The sequence below is a fragment of the Phyllobates terribilis genome, unplaced genomic scaffold (assembly GCF_046119375.1).
Source record: "Phyllobates terribilis strain yellow unplaced genomic scaffold, ASM4611937v1 Scaffold_2__4_contigs__length_985480577, whole genome shotgun sequence".
NCBI lineage: Eukaryota > Metazoa > Chordata > Amphibia > Anura > Dendrobatidae > Phyllobates > Phyllobates terribilis.
In genome coordinates, this window is record NW_027362762.1 from 5067624 (window position 1) to 5087523 (window position 19900).

Consider the following 19900-nt stretch of genomic DNA (forward strand, 5'->3'; position numbering starts at 1 on the left):
AACTCAGGATCAGTAATGTAATGTATGTACACAGTGACTGCACCAGCAGAATAGTGAGTGAAGCTCTGGAGTATAATACAGGAGGTAACTCAGGATCAGTAATGTAATGTATGTACACAGTGACTGCACCAGCAGAATAGTGAGTGCTGCTCTGAGGTATAATACAGGATGTAACTCAGGATCAGTAATGTAATGTACGTACACAATGACTGCACCAGCAGAATAGTGAGCGCAGCTCTGGAGTATAATACAGGATGTAACTCAGGATCAGTAATGTAATGTATGTACACAGTGACTGCACCAGCAGAATAGTGAGTGAAGCTCTGGAGTATAATACAGGATGTAACTCAGGATCTGTAATGTAATGTATTTACACAGTGACAGCACCAGCAGAATAGTGAGTGCAGCTCTGGAGTATAATACAGGATGTAACTCATGATCAGTAATGTAATGTATGTACACAGTGACTGCACCAGCAGAATAGTGAGTGCAGCTCTGGAGTATAATACAGGATGTAACTCAGGACCAGTAATGTAATGTATGTACACAGTGACTCCACCAGCAGTATAGTGAGTGCAGCTCTGGAGTATAATACAGGATGTAACTCAGGATCAGTAATGTAATGTATGTACACAGTGACTCCACCAGCAGAATAGTGAGTGCAGCTCTGGAGTATAATACAGGAAGTAACTCAGGATCATTAAAGTAATGTATGTACACAGTGACTGCACCAGCAGAATAGTGAGTGCAGCTCTGGAGTATAATACAGGATGTAACTCAGGATCAGTAATGTAATGTATGTACACAGTGACTGCACCAGTAGAATAGTGAGTGCAGCTCAGGAGTATAATACAGGAGGTAACTCGGGATCAGTAATGTAATGTATGTACACAGTGACTGCACCAGCAGAATAGTGAGTGCAGCTCTGGAGTATAATACAGGATGTAACTCAGGATCAGTAATGTAATGTATGTACACAATGACTGCACCAGCAGAATAGTGAGTGCAGCTCAGGAGTATAATACAGGAGGTAACTCAGGATCAGTAATGTAATGTATGTACACAGTGAATGCACCAGCAGAATAGTGAGTGCAGCTCTGGAGTATAATACAGGATGTAACTCAGGATCAGTAATGTAATGTATGTGCACAGCGACTACACCAGCAGAATAGTGAGTGCAGCTCTGGAGTATAATACAGGATGTAACTCAGGATCAGTAATGTAATGTATGTACACAGTGACTGCACCAGCAGAATAGTGAGTGCAGCTCAGGAGTATAATACAGGATGTAACTCAGGATCAGTAATGTAATGTATGTACACAATGACTGCACCAGCAGAATAGTGAGTGCAGCTCAGGAGTATAATACAGGAGGTAACTCAGGATCAGTAATGTAATGTATGTACACAGTGACTGCACCAGCAGAATAGTGAGTGCAGCTCTGGGGTATAATACAGGATGTAACTCAGGATCAGTAATGTAATGTATGTACACAATGACTGCACCAGCAGAATAGTGAGTGCAGCTCTGGAGTATAATACAGGAGGTAACTCAGGATCAGTAATGTAATGTATGTACACAGTGACTGCACCAGCAGAATAGTGAGTGCAGCTCTGGAGTATAATATAGGATGTAACTCAGGATCAGTAATGTAATGTATGTACACAGTGACTGCACCAGCAGAATAGTGAGTGCAGCTCTGGAGTATAATACAGGATGTAACTCAGGATCAGTAATGTAATGTATGTACACAGTGACTGCACCAGCAGAATAGTGAGTGCAGCTCTGGAGTATAATACAGGATGTAACTCAGGATCAGTAATGTAATGTATGTACACAATGACTGCACCAGCAGAATAGTGAGTGCAGCTCAGGAGTATAATACAGGATGTAACTCAGGATCAGTAATGTAATGTATGTACACAATGACTGCACCAGCAGAATAGTGAGTGCAGCTCAGGAGTATAATACAGGAGGTAACTCAGGATCAGTAATGTAATGTATGTACACAGTGACTGCACCAGCAGAATAGTGAGTGCAGCTCTGGGGTATAATACAGGATGTAACTCAGGATCAGTAATGTAATGTATGTACACAATGACTGCACCAGCAGAATAGTGAGTGCAGCTCAGGAGTATAATACAGGAGGTAACTCAGGATCAGTAATGTAATGTATGTACACAGTGACTGCACCAGCAGAATAGTGAGTGCAGCTCTGGAGTATAATACAGGATGTAACTCAGGATCAGTAATGTAATGTATGTACACAGTGACTGCACCAGCAGAATAGTGAGTGCAGCTCTGGAGTATAATACAGGATGTAAGTCAGGATCAGTAATGTAATGTATGTACACAATGACTGCACCAGCAGAATAGTGAGTGCAGCTCAGGAGTATAATACAGGAGGTAACTCGGGATCAGTAATGTAATGTATGTACACAGTGACTGCACCAGCAGAATAGTGAGTGCAGCTCTGGAGTATAATACAGGATGTAACTCAGGATCAGTAATGTAATGTATGTACACAATGACTGCACCAGCAGAATAGTGAGTGCAGCTCAGGAGTATAATACAGGAGGTAACTCAGGATCAGTAATGTAATGTATGTACACAGTGAATGCACCAGCAGAATAGTGAGTGCAGCTCTGGAGTATAATACAGGATGTAACTCAGGATCAGTAATGTAATGTATGTGCACAGCGACTACACCAGCAGAATAGTGAGTGCAGCTCTGGAGTATAATACAGGATGTAACTCAGGATCAGTAATGTAATGTATGTACACAGTGACTGCACCAGCAGAATAGTGAGTGCAGCTCAGGAGTATAATACAGGATGTAACTCAGGATCAGTAATGTAATGTATGTACACAATGACTGCACCAGCAGAATAGTGAGTGCAGCTCAGGAGTATAATACAGGAGGTAACTCAGGATCAGTAATGTAATGTATGTACACAGTGACTGCACCAGCAGAATAGTGAGTGCAGCTCTGGGGTATAATACAGGATGTAACTCAGGATCAGTAATGTAATGTATGTACACAATGACTGCACCAGCAGAATAGTGAGTGCAGCTCAGGAGTATAATACAGGAGGTAACTCAGGATCAGTAATGTAATGTATGTACACAGTGACTGCACCAGCAGAATAGTGAGTGCAGCTCTGGAGTATAATACAGGATGTAAGTCAGGATCAGTAATGTAATGTATGTACACAATGACTGCACCAGCAGAATAGTGAGTGCAGCTCTGGAGTATAATACAGGATGTAACTCAGGATCAGTAATGTAATGTATGTACACAATGACTGCACCAGCAGAATAGTGAGTGCAGCTCAGGAGTATAATACAGGAGGTAACTCAGGATCAGTAATGTAATGTATGTACACAGTGACTGCACCAGCAGAATAGTGAGTGCAGCTCTGGAGTATAATACAGGATGTAACTCAGGATCAGTAATGTAATGTATGTACACAATGACTGCACCAGCAGAATAGTGAGTGCAGCTCAGGAGTATAATACAGGAGGTAACTCAGGATCTGTAATGTAATGTATGTACACAGTGACTGCACCAGCAGAATAGTGAGTGCAGCTCTGGAGTATAATACAGGATGTAACTCAGGATCAGTAATGTAATGTATGTGCACAGCGACTACACCAGCAGAATAGTGAGTGCAGCTCTGGAGTATAATACAGGATGTAACTCAGGATCAGTAATGTAATGTATGTACACAGTGACTGCACCAGCAGAATAGTGAGTGCAGCTCTGGAGTATAATACAGGAGGTAACTCAGGATCAGTAAAGTAATGTATGTACACAGTGACTGCACCAGCAGAATAGTGAGTGCAGCTCTGGAGTATAATACAGGATCTAACTCAGGATCAGTAATGTAATGTATGTACACAGTGACTGCACCAGCGGAATAGTGAGTGCAGCTCTGGAGTATAATACAGGATCTAACTCAGGATCAGTAATGTAATGTATGTACACAGTGACTGCACCAGCAGAATAGTGAGTGAAGCTCTGGAGTATAATACAGGATGTAACTCAGGATCTGTAATGTAATGTATTTACACAGTGACAGCACCAGCAGAATAGTGAGTGCAGCTCTGGAGTATAATACAGGATGTAACTCATGATCAGTAATGTAATGTATGTACACAGTGACTGCACCAGCAGAATAGTGAGTGCAGCTCTGGAGTATAATACAGGATGTAACTCAGGACCAGTAATGTAATGTATGTACACAGTGACTCCACCAGCAGTATAGTGAGTGCAGCTCTGGAGTATAATACAGGATGTAACTCAGGATCAGTAATGTAATGTATGTATACAGTGACTCCACCAGCAGAATAGTGAGTGCAGCTCTGGAGTATAATACAGGAAGTAACTCAGGATCAGTAAAGTAATGTATGTACACAGTGACTGCACCAGCAGAATAGTGAGTGCAGCTCTGGAGTATAATACAGGATGTAACTCAGGATCAGTAATGTAATGTATGTACACAGTGACTGCACCGGTAGAATAGTGAGTGCAGCTCTGGAGTATAATACAGGAGGTAACTCAGGATCAGTAATGTAATGTATGTACACAGTGACTGCACCAGCAGAATAGTGAGTGCAGCTCTGGAGTATAAAATAGGATGTAACTCAGGATCAGTAATGTAATGTATGTACACAGTGACTACACCAGCAGAATAGTGAGTGCAGCTCTGGAGTATAATACAGGATGTAACTCAGGATCAGTAATGTAATGTATGTACACAGTGACTGCACCAGCAGAATAGTGAGTGCAGCTCTGGAGTATAAAATAGGATGTAACTCAGGATCAGTAATGTAATGTATGTACACAGTGACTACACCAGCAGAATAGTGAGTGCAGCTCTGGAGTATAATACAGGATGTAACTCAGGATCAGTAATGTAATGTATGTAACACAGTGACTGCACCAGCAGAATAGTGAGTGCAGCTCTGGGGTATAATACAGGATGTAACTCAGGATCAGTAATGTAATGTATGTGCACAGTGACTGCACCAGCAGAATAGTGAGTGCAGCTCTGGAGTATAATACAGGAGGTAACTCAGGATCAGTAATGTAATGTATGTACACAGTGACTGCACCAGCAGAATAGTGAGTGCAGCTCTGGAGTATAATATAGGATGTAACTCAGGATCAGTAATGTAATGTATGTACACAGTGACTGCACCAGCAGAATAGTGAGTGCAGCTCTGGAGTATAATACAGGAAGTAACTCAGGATCAGTAATGTAATGTATGTACACAGTGAATGCACCAGCAGAATAGTGAGCGCAGCTCTGGAGTATAATACAGGATGTAACTCAGGATCAGTAATGTAATGTATGTACACAGTGACTGCACCAGCAGAATAGTGAGTGCAGCTCTGGAGTATAATACAGGATGTAACTCAGGATCAGTAATGTAATGTATGTACACAATGACTGCACCAGCAGAATAGTGAGTGCAGCTCTGGGGTATAATACAGGATGTAACTCAGGATCAGTAATGTAATGTATGTACACAATGACTGCACCAGCAGAATAGTGAGTGCAGAATAGTGAGTGCAGCTCTGGGGTATAATACAGGATGTAACTCAGGATCAGTAATGTAATGTATGTACACAGTGACTGCACCAGCAGAATAGTGAGTGCAGCTCAGGAGTATAATACAGGAGGTAACTCAGGATCAGTAATGTAATGTATGTACACAATGACTGCACCAGCAGAATAGTGAGTGCAGCTCAGGAGTATAATACAGGAGGTAACTCAGGATCAGTAATGTAATGTATGTACTCACTGACTGCACCAGCAGAATAGTGAGTGCAGCTCTGGAGTATAATACAGGATGTAACTCAGGATCAGTAATGTAATGTATGTACACAGTGACTGCACCAGCAGAATAGTGAGTGCAGCTCTGGAGTATAATACAGGATGTAACTCAGGATCAGTAATGTAATGTATGTACACAATGACTGCACCAGCAGAATAGTGAGTGCAGCTCAGGAGTATAATACAGGAGGTAACTCAGGATCAGTAATGTAATGTATGTACACAGTGACTGCACCAGCAGAATAGTGAGTGCAGCTCTGGAGTATAATACAGGATGTAACTCAGGATCAGTAATGTAATGTATGTGCACAGCGACTACACCAGCAGAATAGTGAGTGCAGCTCTGGAGTATAATACAGGATGTAACTCAGGATCAGTAATGTAATGTATGTACACAGTGACTGCACCAGCAGAATAGTGAGTGCAGCTCTGGAGTATAATACAGGAGGTAACTCAGGATCAGTAAAGTAATGTATGTACACAGTGACTGCACCAGCACAATAGTGAGTGCAGCTCTGGAGTATAATACAGGATCTAACTCAGGATCAGTAATGTAATGTATGTACACAGTGACTGCACCAGCGGAATAGTGAGTGCAGCTCTGGAGTATAATACAGGATGTAACTCAGGATCAGTAATGTAATGTATGTACACAGTGACTGCACCAGCAGAATAGTGAGTGCAGCTCTGGAGTATAATACAGGAAGTAACTCAGGATCAGTAAAGTAATGTATGTACACAGTGACTGCACCAGCAGAATAGTGAGTGCAGCTCTGGAGTATAATACAGGATGTAACTCAGGATCAGTAATGTAATGTATGTACACAGTGACTGCACCAGTAGAATAGTGAGTGCAGCTCTGGAGTATAATACAGGAGGTAAATCAGGATCGGTAATGTAATGTATGTACACAGTGACTGCACCAGCAGAATAGTGAGTGCAGCTCTGGAGTATAATATAGGATGTAACTCAGGATCAGTAATGTAATGTATGTACACAGTGACTACACCAGCAGAATAGTGAGTGCAGCTCTGGAGTATAATACAGGATGTAACTCAGGATCAGTAATGTAATGTATGTACACAGTGACTGCACCAGCAGAATAGTGAGTGCAGCTCTGGAGTATAATACAGGATGTAACTCAGGATCAGTAATGTAATGTATGTACACAGTGACTGCACCAGCAGAATAGTGAGTGCAGCTCTGGAGTATAATACAGGAAGTAACTCAAGATCAGTAAAATAATGTATGTACACAGTGACTGCACCAGCAGAATAGTGAGTGCAGCTCTGGAGTATAATACAGGATGTAACTCAGGATCAGTAATGTAATGTATGTACACACTGACTGCACCAGCAGAATAGTGAGTGCAGCTCTGGAATATAATACAGGAGGTAACTCAGGATCAGTAATGTAATGTATGTACACAGTGACTGCACCAGCAGAATAGTGAGTGCAGCTCTGGAATATAATACAGGAGGTAACTCAGGATCAGTAATGTAATGTATGTACACTGTGACTGCACCAGCAGAATAGTGAGTGCAGCTCTGGAGTATAATACAGGATGTAACTCAGGATCAGTAATGTAATGTATGTACACACTGACTGCACCAGCAGAATAGTGAGTGCAGCTCTGGAGTATAATACAGGATGTAACTCAGGATCACTAATGTAATGTATGTACACAGTGACTGCACCATCAGAATAGTGAGTGCAGCTCTGGAGTATAATACAGGATGTAACTCAGGATCAGTAATGTAATGTATGTACACAGTGACTGCACCAGCAGAATAGTGAGTGCAGCTCTGGAGTATAATACAGTATGTAACTAAGGATCAGTAATGTAATGTATGTACACAGTGACTGCACCAGCAGAATAGTGAGTGCAGCTCTGGAGTATAATACAGGAAGTAACTCAGGATCAGTAATGTAATGTATGTACACAGTGACTGCACCAGCAGAATAGTGAGTGCAGCTCTGGAGTATAATACAGGATGTAACTCAGGATCAGTAATGTAATGTTTGTACACAGTGACTGCACCAGCAGAATAGTGAGTGCAGCTCTGGAGTATAATACAGGAAGTAACTCAGGATCAGTAATGTAATGTATGTACACAGTGACTGCACCAGCAGAATAGTGAGTGCAGCTCTGGAGTATAATACAGGATGTAACTCAGGATCAGTAATGTAATGTATGTACACAGTGACTGCACCAGCAGAATAGTGAGTGCAGCTCTGGAGTATAATATAGGATGTAACTCAGGATCAGTAATGTAATGTATGTACACAGTGACTGCACCAGCAGAATAGTGAGTGCAGCTCTGGAGTATAATACATGAGGTAACTCAGGATCAGTAATGTAATGTATGTACACAGTGACTGCACCAGCAGAATAGTGAGTGCCGCTCTGGAGTATAATACAGGATGTAACTCAGGATCAGTAATGTAATGTATGTACACAGTGACTGCACCAGCAGAATAGTGAGTGCAGCTCTGGAGTATAATACAGGAAGTAACTCAGGATCAGTAATGTAATGTATGTACACAGTGACTGCACCAGCAGAATAGTGAGTGCAGCTCTGGAGTATAATACAGGATGTAACTCAGGATCAGTAATGTAATGTATGTACAGTGACTGCACCAGCAGAATAGTGAGTGCAGCTCTGGAGTATAATACAGGATGTAACTCAGGATCAGTAATGTAATGTATGTACACAGTGTCTGCACCAGCAGAATAGTGAGTGCAGCTCTGGAGTATAATACAGGATGTAACTCAGGATCAGTAATGTAATGTATGTGCACAGTGACTGCACCAGCAGAATAGTGAGTGCAGCTCTGGAGTATAATACAGGATGTAACTCAGGATCAGTAATGTAATGTATGTACACAGTGACTGCACCAGCAGAATAGTGAGTGCAGCTCTGGAGTATAATACAGGAGGTAACTCAGGACCAGTAATGTAATGTATGTACACAGTGACTGCACCAGCAGAATAGTGAGTGCAGCTCTGGAGTATAATACAGGATGTAACCCAGGATCAGTAATGTAATGTATGTACACAGTGACTGCACCAGCAGAATAGTGAGGGCAGCTCTGGAGTATAATACAGGATGTAACTCAGGATCAGTAATGTAATGTATGTACATAGTGACTGCACCAGCAGAATAGTGAGTGCAGCTCTGGAGTATAATACAGGAGGTAACTCAGGATCAGTAATGTAATGTATGTACACAGTGACTGCACCTGCAGAATAGTGAGTGCAGCTCTGGGGTATAATACAGGATGTAACTCAGGATCAGTAATGTAATGTATGTACACAGTGACTGCACCAGCAGAATAGTGAGTGCAGCTCTGGAGTATAATACAGGATGTAACTCAGGATCAGTAATGTAATGTATGTACACAGTGACTGCACCAGCAGAATAGTGAGAGCAGCTCTGGAGTATAATACAGGAGGTAACTCAGGATCAGTAATGTAATGTATTTACACAGTGACTGCACCAGCAGAATAGTGAGTGCAGCTCTGGAGTATAATATAGGATGTAACTCATGATCAGTAATGTAATGTATGTACACAGTGACTGCACCAGCAGAATAGTGAGTGCAGCTCTGGAGTATAATACAGGATGTAACTCAGAATCAGTAATGTAATGTATGTACACAGTGACTGCACCAGCAGAATAGTGAGTGCAGCTCTGGAGTATAATACAGGGTGTAACTCAGGATCAGTAATGTAATGTATGTACACAGTGACTGCACCAGCAGAATAGTGAGTGCAGCTCTGGAGTATAATACAGGAGGTAACTCAGGATCAGTAATGTAATGTATGTACACAGTGACTGCACCAGCAGAATAGTGAGTGCAGCTCTGGAGTATAATACAGGATGTAACTCAGGATCAGTAATGTAATGTATGTACACAGTGACTGCACCAGCAGAATAGTGAGTGCAGCTCTGGAGTATAATACAGGATGTAACTCAGGATCAGTAATGTAATGTATGTACACAGTGACTGCACCAGCAGAATAGTGAGTGCAGCTCTGGAGTATAATACAGGATGTAACTCAGGATCAGTAATGTAATGTATGTACACAGTGACTGCACCAGCAGAATAGTGAGTGCAGCTCTGGAGTATAATACAGGATGTAACTCAGGATCAGTAATGTAATGTATGTACACAGTGACTGCACCAGCAGAATAGTGAGTGCAGCTCTGGAGTTTAATACAGGAAGTAACTCAGGATCAGTAATGTAATGTATGTACACAGTGATGCACCAGCAGAATAGTGAGTGCAGCTCTGGAGTATAATACCGGATGTATCTCAGGATCAGTAATGTAATGTATGTACAGTGACTGCACCAGCAGAATAGTGAGTGCAGCTCTGGAGTATAATACAGGATGTAACTTAGGATCAGTAATGTAATGTATGCACACAGTGACTGCACCAGCAGAATAGTGAGTGCAGCTCTGGAGTATAATACAGGATGTAACTCAGGATCAGTAATGTAATGTATGTACACAGTGACTGCACCAGCAGAATAGTGAGTGCAGCTCTGGAGTATAATACAGGAGGTAAATCAGGATCAGTAATGTAATGTATGTACACAGTGACTGCACCAGCAGAATAGTGAGTGCAGCTCTGGAATATAATAAAGAAGGTAACTCAGGATCAGTAATGTAATGTATGTACACTGTGACTGCACCAGCAGAATAGTGAGTGCAGCTCTGGAGTATAATACATGAGGTAACTCAGGATCAGTAATGTAATGTATGTACACAGTGACTGCACCAGCAGAATAGTGAGTGCCGCTCTGGAGTATAATATAGGATGTAACTCAGGATCAGTAATGTAATGTATGTACACAGTGACTGCACCAGCAGAATAGTGAGTGCAGCTCTGGAGTATAATACAGGAAGTAACTCAGGATCAGTAATGTAATGTATGTACACAGTGACTGCACCAGCAGAATAGTGAGTGCAGCTCTGGAGTATAATACAGGATGTAACTCAGGATCAGTAATGTAATGTATCTACACAGTGACTACACCAGCAGAATAGTGAGTGCAGCTCTGGAGTACAATACAGGATGTAACTCAGGATCAGTAATGTAATGTATGTACACAGTGACTGCACCAGCAGAATACTGAGTGCAGCTCTGGAGTATAATACAGGATGCAACTCAGGATCAGTAATGTAATGTATGTACACAGTGACTGCACCAGCAGAATAGTGAGTGCAGCTCTGGAGTATAATACAGGATGTAACTCAGGATCAGTAATGTAATGTATCTACACAGTGACTACACCAGCAGAATAGTGAGTGCAGCTCTGGAGTACAATACAGGATGTAACTCAGGATCAGTAATGTAATGTATGTACACAGTGACTGCACCAGCAGAATACTGAGTGCAGCTCTGGAGTATAATACAGGATGCAACTCAGGATCAGTAATGTAATGTATGTACACAGTGACTGCACCAGCAGAATAGTGAGTGCAACTCTGGAGTATAATACAGGAGGTAACTCAGGATCAGTAATGTAATGTATCTACACAGTGACTCCACCAGCAGAATAGTGAGTGCAGCTCTGGAGTATAATACAGGAGGTAACTCAGGATCAGTAATGTAATGTATCTACACAGTGACTACACCAGCAGAATAGTGAGTGCAGCTCTGGAGTATAATACAGGAAGTAACTCAGGATCAGTAATGTAATGTATGTACACAGTGACTGCACCAGCAGAATAGTGAGTGCAGCTCTGGAGTATAATACAGGAGGTAACTCAGGATCAGTAAAGTAATGTATGTACACAGTGACTGCACCAGCTGAATAGTGAGTGCAGCTCTGGAGTATAATACAGGATGTAACTCAGGACCAGTAATGTAATGTATGTACACAGTGACTGCACCAGCAGAATAGTGAGTGCAGCTCTGGAGTATAATACAGGATGTAACTCAGGATCGGTAATATAATGTATGTTCACAGTGACTGCACCAGCAGAATAGTGAGTGCAGCTCTGGAGTATAATACAGGATGTAACTCAGGATCAGTAATGTAATGTATGTACACAGTGACTGCAGCAGCAGAATAGTGAGTGCAGCTCTGGAGTATAATACAGGAGGTAACTCAGGATCAGTAAAGTAATGTATGTACACAGTGACTGCACCAGCAGAATAGTGAGTGCAGCTCTGGAGTATAATACAGGATGTAACGCAGGACCAGTAATGTAATGTATGTACACAGTGACTGCACCAGCAGAATAGTGAGTGCAGCTCTGGAGTATAATACAGGATGTAACTCAGGATCAGTAATATAATGTATGTTCACAGTGACTGCACCAGCAGAATAGTGAATGCAGCTCTGGAGTATAATACAGGATGTAACTCAGGATCAGTAATGTAATGTATGTACACAGTGACTGCACCAGCAGAATAGTGAGTGCAGCTCTGGAGTATAATACAGGATGTAACTCAGGAACAGTAATGTAATGTATGTACACAGTGACTGCACCAGCAGAATAGTGAGTGCAGCTCTGGAGTATAATACAGGATGTAACTCAGGATCAGTAATGTAATGTATGTACACAGTGAATGCACCAGCAGAATAGTGAGTGCAGCTCTGGAGTATAATACAGGATGTAACTCAGGATCAGTAATGTAATGTATGTTCACAGTGACTGCACCAGCAGAATAGTGAATGCAGCTCTGGAGTATAATACAGGATGTAACTCAGGATCAGTAATGTAATGTATGTACACAGTGACTGCACCAGCAGAATAGTGAGTGCAGCTCTGGAGTATAATACAGGAAGTAACTCAGGATCAGTAATGTAATGTATGTACACAGTGACTGCACCAGCAAAATAGTGAGTGCAGCTCTGGAGTATAATACAGGATGTAACTCAGGATCAGTAATGTAATGTATGTACAGTGACTGCACCAGCAGAATAGTGAGTGCAGCTCTGGAGTATAATACAGGATGTAACTCAGGAACAGTAATGTAATGTATGTACACAGTGACTGCACCAGCAGAATAGTGAGTGCAGCTCTGGAGTATAATACAGGATGTAACTCAGGAACAGTAATGTAATGTATGTACACAGTGACTGCACCAGCAGAATAGTGAGTGCAGCTCTGGAGTATAATACAGGAAGTAACTCAGGATCAGTAATGTAATGTATGTACACAGTGACTGCACCAGCAAAATAGTGAGTGCAGCTCTGGAGTATAATACAGGATGTAACTCAGGATCAGTAATGTAATGTATGTACAGTGACTGCACCAGCAGAATAGTGAGTGCAGCTCTGGAGTATAATACAGGATGTAACTCAGGATCAGTAATGTAATGTATGTACAGTGACTGCACCAGCAGAATAGTGAGTGCAGCTCTGGAGTATAATACAGGAAGATATTAGAAAAAACTTTTTGACAGTTAGGGTGATCAATGAGTGGAACAGGCTGCCACGAGAGGTGGTGAGTTCCCCTTCAATGGACGTCTTCAAACAGAGGCTGGACAGACATCTGTCTGAGATGATCTAGTGAATCCTGCTTTGAGCAGGGGGTTGGACCAGATGACCCAGGAGGTCCCTTCCAACTCTACCATTCTATGATTCTATGATTCTATGATTCTAAGTAACTCAGGATCAGTAATGTAATGTATGTACACAGTGAATGCACCAGCAGAATAGTGAGCGCAGCTCTGGAGTATAATACAGGATGTAACTCAGGATCAGTAATGTAATGTATGTACACAGTGACTGCACCAGCAGAATAGTGAGTGCAGCTCTGGAGTATAATACAGGATGTAACTCAGGATCAGTAATGTAATGTATGTACACAATGACTGCACCAGCAGAATAGTGAGTGCAGCTCTGGGGTATAATACAGGATGTAACTCAGGATCAGTAATGTAATGTATGTACACAATGACTGCACCAGCAGAATAGTGAGTGCAGAATAGTGAGTGCAGCTCTGGGGTATAATACAGGATGTAACTCAGGATCAGTAATGTAATGTATGTACACAATGACTGCACCAGCAGAATAGTGAGTGCAGCTCAGGAGTATAATACAGGAGGTAACTCAGGATCAGTAATGTAATGTATGTACTCACTGACTGCACCAGCAGAATAGTGAGTGCAGCTCTGGAGTATAATACAGGATGTAACTCAGGATCAGTAATGTAATGTATGTACACAGTGACTGCACCAGCAGAATAGTGAGTGCAGCTCTGGAGTATAATACAGGATGTAACTCAGGATCAGTAATGTAATGTATGTACACAATGACTGTACCAGCAGAATAGTGAGTGCAGCTCAGGAGTATAATACAGGAGGTAACTCAGGATCAGTAATGTAATGTATGTACACAGTGACTGCACCAGCAGAATAGTGAGTGCAGCTCTGGAGTATAATACAGGAGGTAACTCAGGATCAGTAAAGTAATGTATGTACACAGTGACTGCACCAGCAGAATAGTGAGTGCAGCTCTGGAGTATAATACAGGATCTAACTCAGGATCAGTAATGTAATGTATGTACACAGTGACTGCACCAGCGGAATAGTGAGTGCAGCTCTGGAGTATAATACAGGATGTAACTCAGGATCAGTAATGTAATGTATGTACACAGTGACTGCACCAGCAGAATAGTGAGTGCAGCTCTGGAGTATAATACAGGAAGTAACTCAGGATCAGTAAAGTAATGTATGTACACAGTGACTGCACCAGCAGAATAGTGAGTGCAGCTCTGGAGTATAATACAGGATGTAACTCAGGATCAGTAATGTAATGTATGTACACAGTGACTGCACCAGTAGAATAGTGAGTGCAGCTCTGGAGTATAATACAGGAGGTAAATCAGGATCGGTAATGTAATGTATGTACACAGTGACTGCACCAGCAGAATAGTGAGTGCAGCTCTGGAGTATAATATAGGATGTAACTCAGGATCAGTAATGTAATGTATGTACACAGTGACTACACCAGCAGAATAGTGAGTGCAGCTCTGGAGTATAATACAGGATGTAACTCAGGATCAGTAATGTAATGTATGTACACAATGACTGCACCAGCAGAATAGTGAGTGCAGCTCTGGAGTATAATACAGGATGTAACTCAGGATCAGTAATGTAATGTATGTACACAGTGACTGCACCAGCAGAATAGTGAGTGCAGCTCTGGAGTATAATACAGGAAGTAACTCAAGATCAGTAAAATAATGTATGTACACAGTGACTGCACCAGCAGAATAGTGAGTGCAGCTCTGGAGTATAATACAGGATGTAACTCAGGATCAGTAATGTAATGTATGTACACAGTGACTGCACCAGTAGAATAGTGAGTGCAGCTCTGGAGTATAACACAGGATGTAACTCAGGATCAGTAATGTAATGTATGTACACAGTGACTGCACCAGCAGAATAGTGAGTGCAGCTCTGGAATATAATACAGGAGGTAACTCAGGATCAGTAATGTAATGTATGTACACTGTGACTGCACCAGCAGAATAGTGAGTGCAGCTCTGGAGTATAATACAGGATGTAACTCAGGATCAGTAATGTAATGTATGTACACACTGACTGCACCAGCAGAATAGTGAGTGCAGCTCAGGAGTATAATACAGGAGGTAACTCAGGATCAGTAATGTAATGTATGTACTCACTGACTGCACCAGCAGAATAGTGAGTGCAGCTCTGGAGTATAATACAGGATGTAACTCAGGATCAGTAATGTAATGTATGTACACAGTGACTGCACCAGCAGAATAGTGAGTGCAGCTCTGGAGTATAATACAGGATGTAACTCAGGATCAGTAATGTAATGTATGTACACAATGACTGCACCAGCAGAATAGTGAGTGCAGCTCAGGAGTATAATACAGGAGGTAACTCAGGATCAGTAATGTAATGTATGTACACAGTGACTGCACCAGCAGAATAGTGAGTGCAGCTCTGGAGTATAATACAGGATGTAACTCAGGATCAGTAATGTAATGTATGTGCACAGCGACTACACCAGCAGAATAGTGAGTGCAGCTCTGGAGTATAATACAGGATGTAACTCAGGATCAGTAATGTAATGTATGTACACAGTGACTGCACCAGCAGAATAGTGAGTGCAGCTCTGGAGTATAATACAGGAGGTAACTCAGGATCAGTAAAGTAATGTATGTACACAGTGACTGCACCAGCAGAATAGTGAGTGCAGCTCTGGAGTATAATACAGGATCTAACTCAGGATCAGTAATGTAATGTATGTACACAGTGACTGCACCAGCGGAATAGTGAGTGCAGCTCTGGAGTATAATACAGGATGTAACTCAGGATCAGTAATGTAATGTATGTACACAGTGACTGCACCAGCAGAATAGTGAGTGCAGCTCTGGAGTATAATACAGGAAGTAACTCAGGATCAGTAAAGTAATGTATGTACACAGTGACTGCACCAGCAGAATAGTGAGTGCAGCTCTGGAGTATAATACAGGATGTAACTCAGGATCAGTAATGTAATGTATGTACACAGTGACTGCACCAGTAGAATAGTGAGTGCAGCTCTGGAGTATAATACAGGAGGTAAATCAGGATCGGTAATGTAATGTATGTACACAGTGACTGCACCAGCAGAATAGTGAGTGCAGCTCTGGAGTATAATATAGGATGTAACTCAGGATCAGTAATGTAATGTATGTACACAGTGACTACACCAGCAGAATAGTGAGTGCAGCTCTGGAGTATAATACAGGATGTAACTCAGGATCAGTAATGTAATGTATGTACACAGTGACTGCACCAGCAGAATAGTGAGTGCAGCTCTGGAGTATAATACAGGATGTAACTCAGGATCAGTAATGTAATGTATGTACACAGTGACTGCACCAGCAGAATAGTGAGTGCAGCTCTGGAGTATAATACAGGAAGTAACTCAAGATCAGTAAAATAATGTATGTACACAGTGACTGCACCAGCAGAATAGTGAGTGCAGCTCTGGAGTATAATACAGGATGTAACTCAGGATCAGTAATGTAATGTATGTACACAGTGACTGCACCAGTAGAATAGTGAGTGCAGCTCTGGAGTATAACACAGGATGTAACTCAGGATCACTAATGTAATGTATGTACACAGTGACTGCACCATCAGAATAGTGAGTGCAGCTCTGGAGTATAATACAGGATGTAACTCAGGATCAGTAATGTAATGTATGTACACAGTGACTGCACCAGCAGAATAGTGAGTGCAGCTCTGGAGTATAATACAGTATGTAACTAAGGATCAGTAATGTAATGTATGTACACAGTGACTGCACCAGCAGAATAGTGAGTGCAGCTCTGGAGTATAATACAGGAAGTAACTCAGGATCAGTAATGTAATGTATGTACACACTGACTGCACCAGCAGAATAGTGAGTGCAGCTCAGGAGTATAATACAGGAGGTAACTCAGGATCAGTAATGTAATGTATGTACACAGTGACTGCACCATCAGAATAGTGAGTGCAGCTCTGGAGTATAATACAGGATGTAACTCAGGATCAGTAATGTAATGTATGTACACAGTGACTGCACCAGCAGAATAGTGAGTGCAGCTCTGGAGTATAATACAGGATGTAACTCAGGATCAGTAATGTAATGTATGTACACAGTGACTGCACCAGCAGAATAGTGAGTGCAGCTCTGGAGTATAATATAGGATGTAACTCAGGATCAGTAATGTAATGTATGTACACAGTGACTGCACCAGCAGAATAGTGAGTGCAGCTCTGGAGTATAATACATGAGGTAACTCAGGATCAGTAATGTAATGTATGTACACAGTGACTGCACCAGCAGAATAGTGAGTGCCGCTCTGGAGTATAATACAGGATGTAACTCAGGATCAGTAATGTAATGTATGTACACAGTGACTGCACCAGCAGAATAGTGAGTGCAGCTCTGGAGTATAATACAGGAAGTAACTCAGGATCAGTAATGTAATGTATGTACACAGTGACTGCACCAGCAGAATAGTGAGTGCAGCTCTGGAGTATAATACAGGATGTAACTCAGGATCAGTAATGTAATGTATGTACAGTGACTGCACCAGCAGAATAGTGAGTGCAGCTCTGGAGTATAATACAGGATGTAACTCAGGATCAGTAATGTAATGTATGTACACAGTGTCTGCACCAGCAGAATAGTGAGTGCAGCTCTGGAGTATAATACAGGATGTAACTCAGGATCAGTAATGTAATGTATGTACACAGTGACTGCACCAGCAGAATAGTGAGTGCAGCTCTGGAGTATAATACAGGATGTAACTCAGGATCAGTAATGTAATGTATGTACACAGTGACTGCACCAGCAGAATAGTGAGTGCAGCTCTGGAGTATATTACAGGAGGTAACTCAGGACCAGTAATGTAATGTATGTACACAGTGACTGCACCAGCAGAATAGTGAGTGCAGCTCTGGAGTATAATACAGGATGTAACTCAGGATCAGTAATGTAATGTATGTACACAGTGACTGCACCAGCAGAATAGTGAGGGCAGCTCTGGAGTATAATACAGGATGTAACTCAGGATCAGTAATGTAATGTATGTACATAGTGACTGCACCAGCAGAATAGTGAGTGCAGCTCTGGAGTATAATACAGGAGGTAACTCAGGATCAGTAATGTAATGTATGTACACAGTGACTGCACCAGCAGAATAGTGAGTGCAGCTCTGGAGTATAATACAGGATGTAACTCAGGATCAGTAATGTAATGTATGTACAGTGACTGCATCAGCAGAATAGTGAGTGCAGCTCTGGAGTATAATACAGGATGTAACTCAGGATCAGTAATGTAATGTATGTACACAGTGACTGCACCAGCAGAATAGTGAGAGCAGCTCTGGAGTATAATACAGGAGGTAACTCAGGATCAGTAATGTAATGTATTTACACAGTGACTGCACCAGCAGAATAGTGAGTGCAGCTCTGGAGTATAATATAGGATGTAACTCATGATCAGTAATGTAATGTATGTACACAGTGACTGCACCAGCAGAATAGTGAGTGCAGCTCTGGAGTATAATACAGGATGTAACTCAGAATCAGTAATGTAATGTATGTACACAGTGACTGCACCAGCAGAATAGTGAGTGCAGCTCTGGAGTATAATACAGGGTGTAACTCAGGATCAGTAATGTAATGTATGTACACAGTGACTGCACCAGCAGAATAGTGAGTGCAGCTCTGGAGTATAATACAGGAGGTAACTCAGGATCAGTAATGTAATGTATGTACACAGTGACTGCACCAGCAGAATAGTGAGTGCAGCTCTGGAGTATAATACAGGATGTAACTCAGGATCAGTAATGTAATGTTTGTACACAGTGACTGCACCAGCAGAATAGTGAGTGCAGCTCTGGAGTATAATACAGGATGTAACTCAGGATCAGTAATGTAATGTATGTACACACTGACTACACCAGCAGAATAGTGAGTGCAGCACTGGAGTATAATACAGGATGTAACTCAGGATCAGTAATGTAATGTATGTACACAGTGACTGCACCAGCAGAATAGTGAGTGCAGCTCTGGAGTATAATACAGGATGTAACTCAGGATCAGTAATGTAATGTATGTACACAGTGACTGCACCAGCAGAATAGTGAGTGCAGCTCTGGAGTTTAATACAGGAAGTAACTCAGGATCAGTAATGTAATGTATGTACACAGTGATGCACCAGCAGAATAGTGAGTGCAGCTCTGGAGTATAATACCGGATGTATCTCAGGATCAGTAATGTAATGTATGTACAGTGACTGCACCAGCAGAATAGTGAGTGCAGCTCTGGAGTATAATACAGGATGTAACTTAGGATCAGTAATGTAATGTATGCACACAGTGACTGCACCAGCAGAATAGTGAGTGCAGCTCTGGAGTATAATACAGGATGTAACTCAGGATCAGTAATGTAATGTATGTACACAGTGACTGCACCAGCAGAATAGTGACTGCAGCTCTGGAGTATAATACAGGAGGTAAATCAGGATCAGTAATGTAATGTATGTACACAGTGACTGCACCAGCAGAATAGTG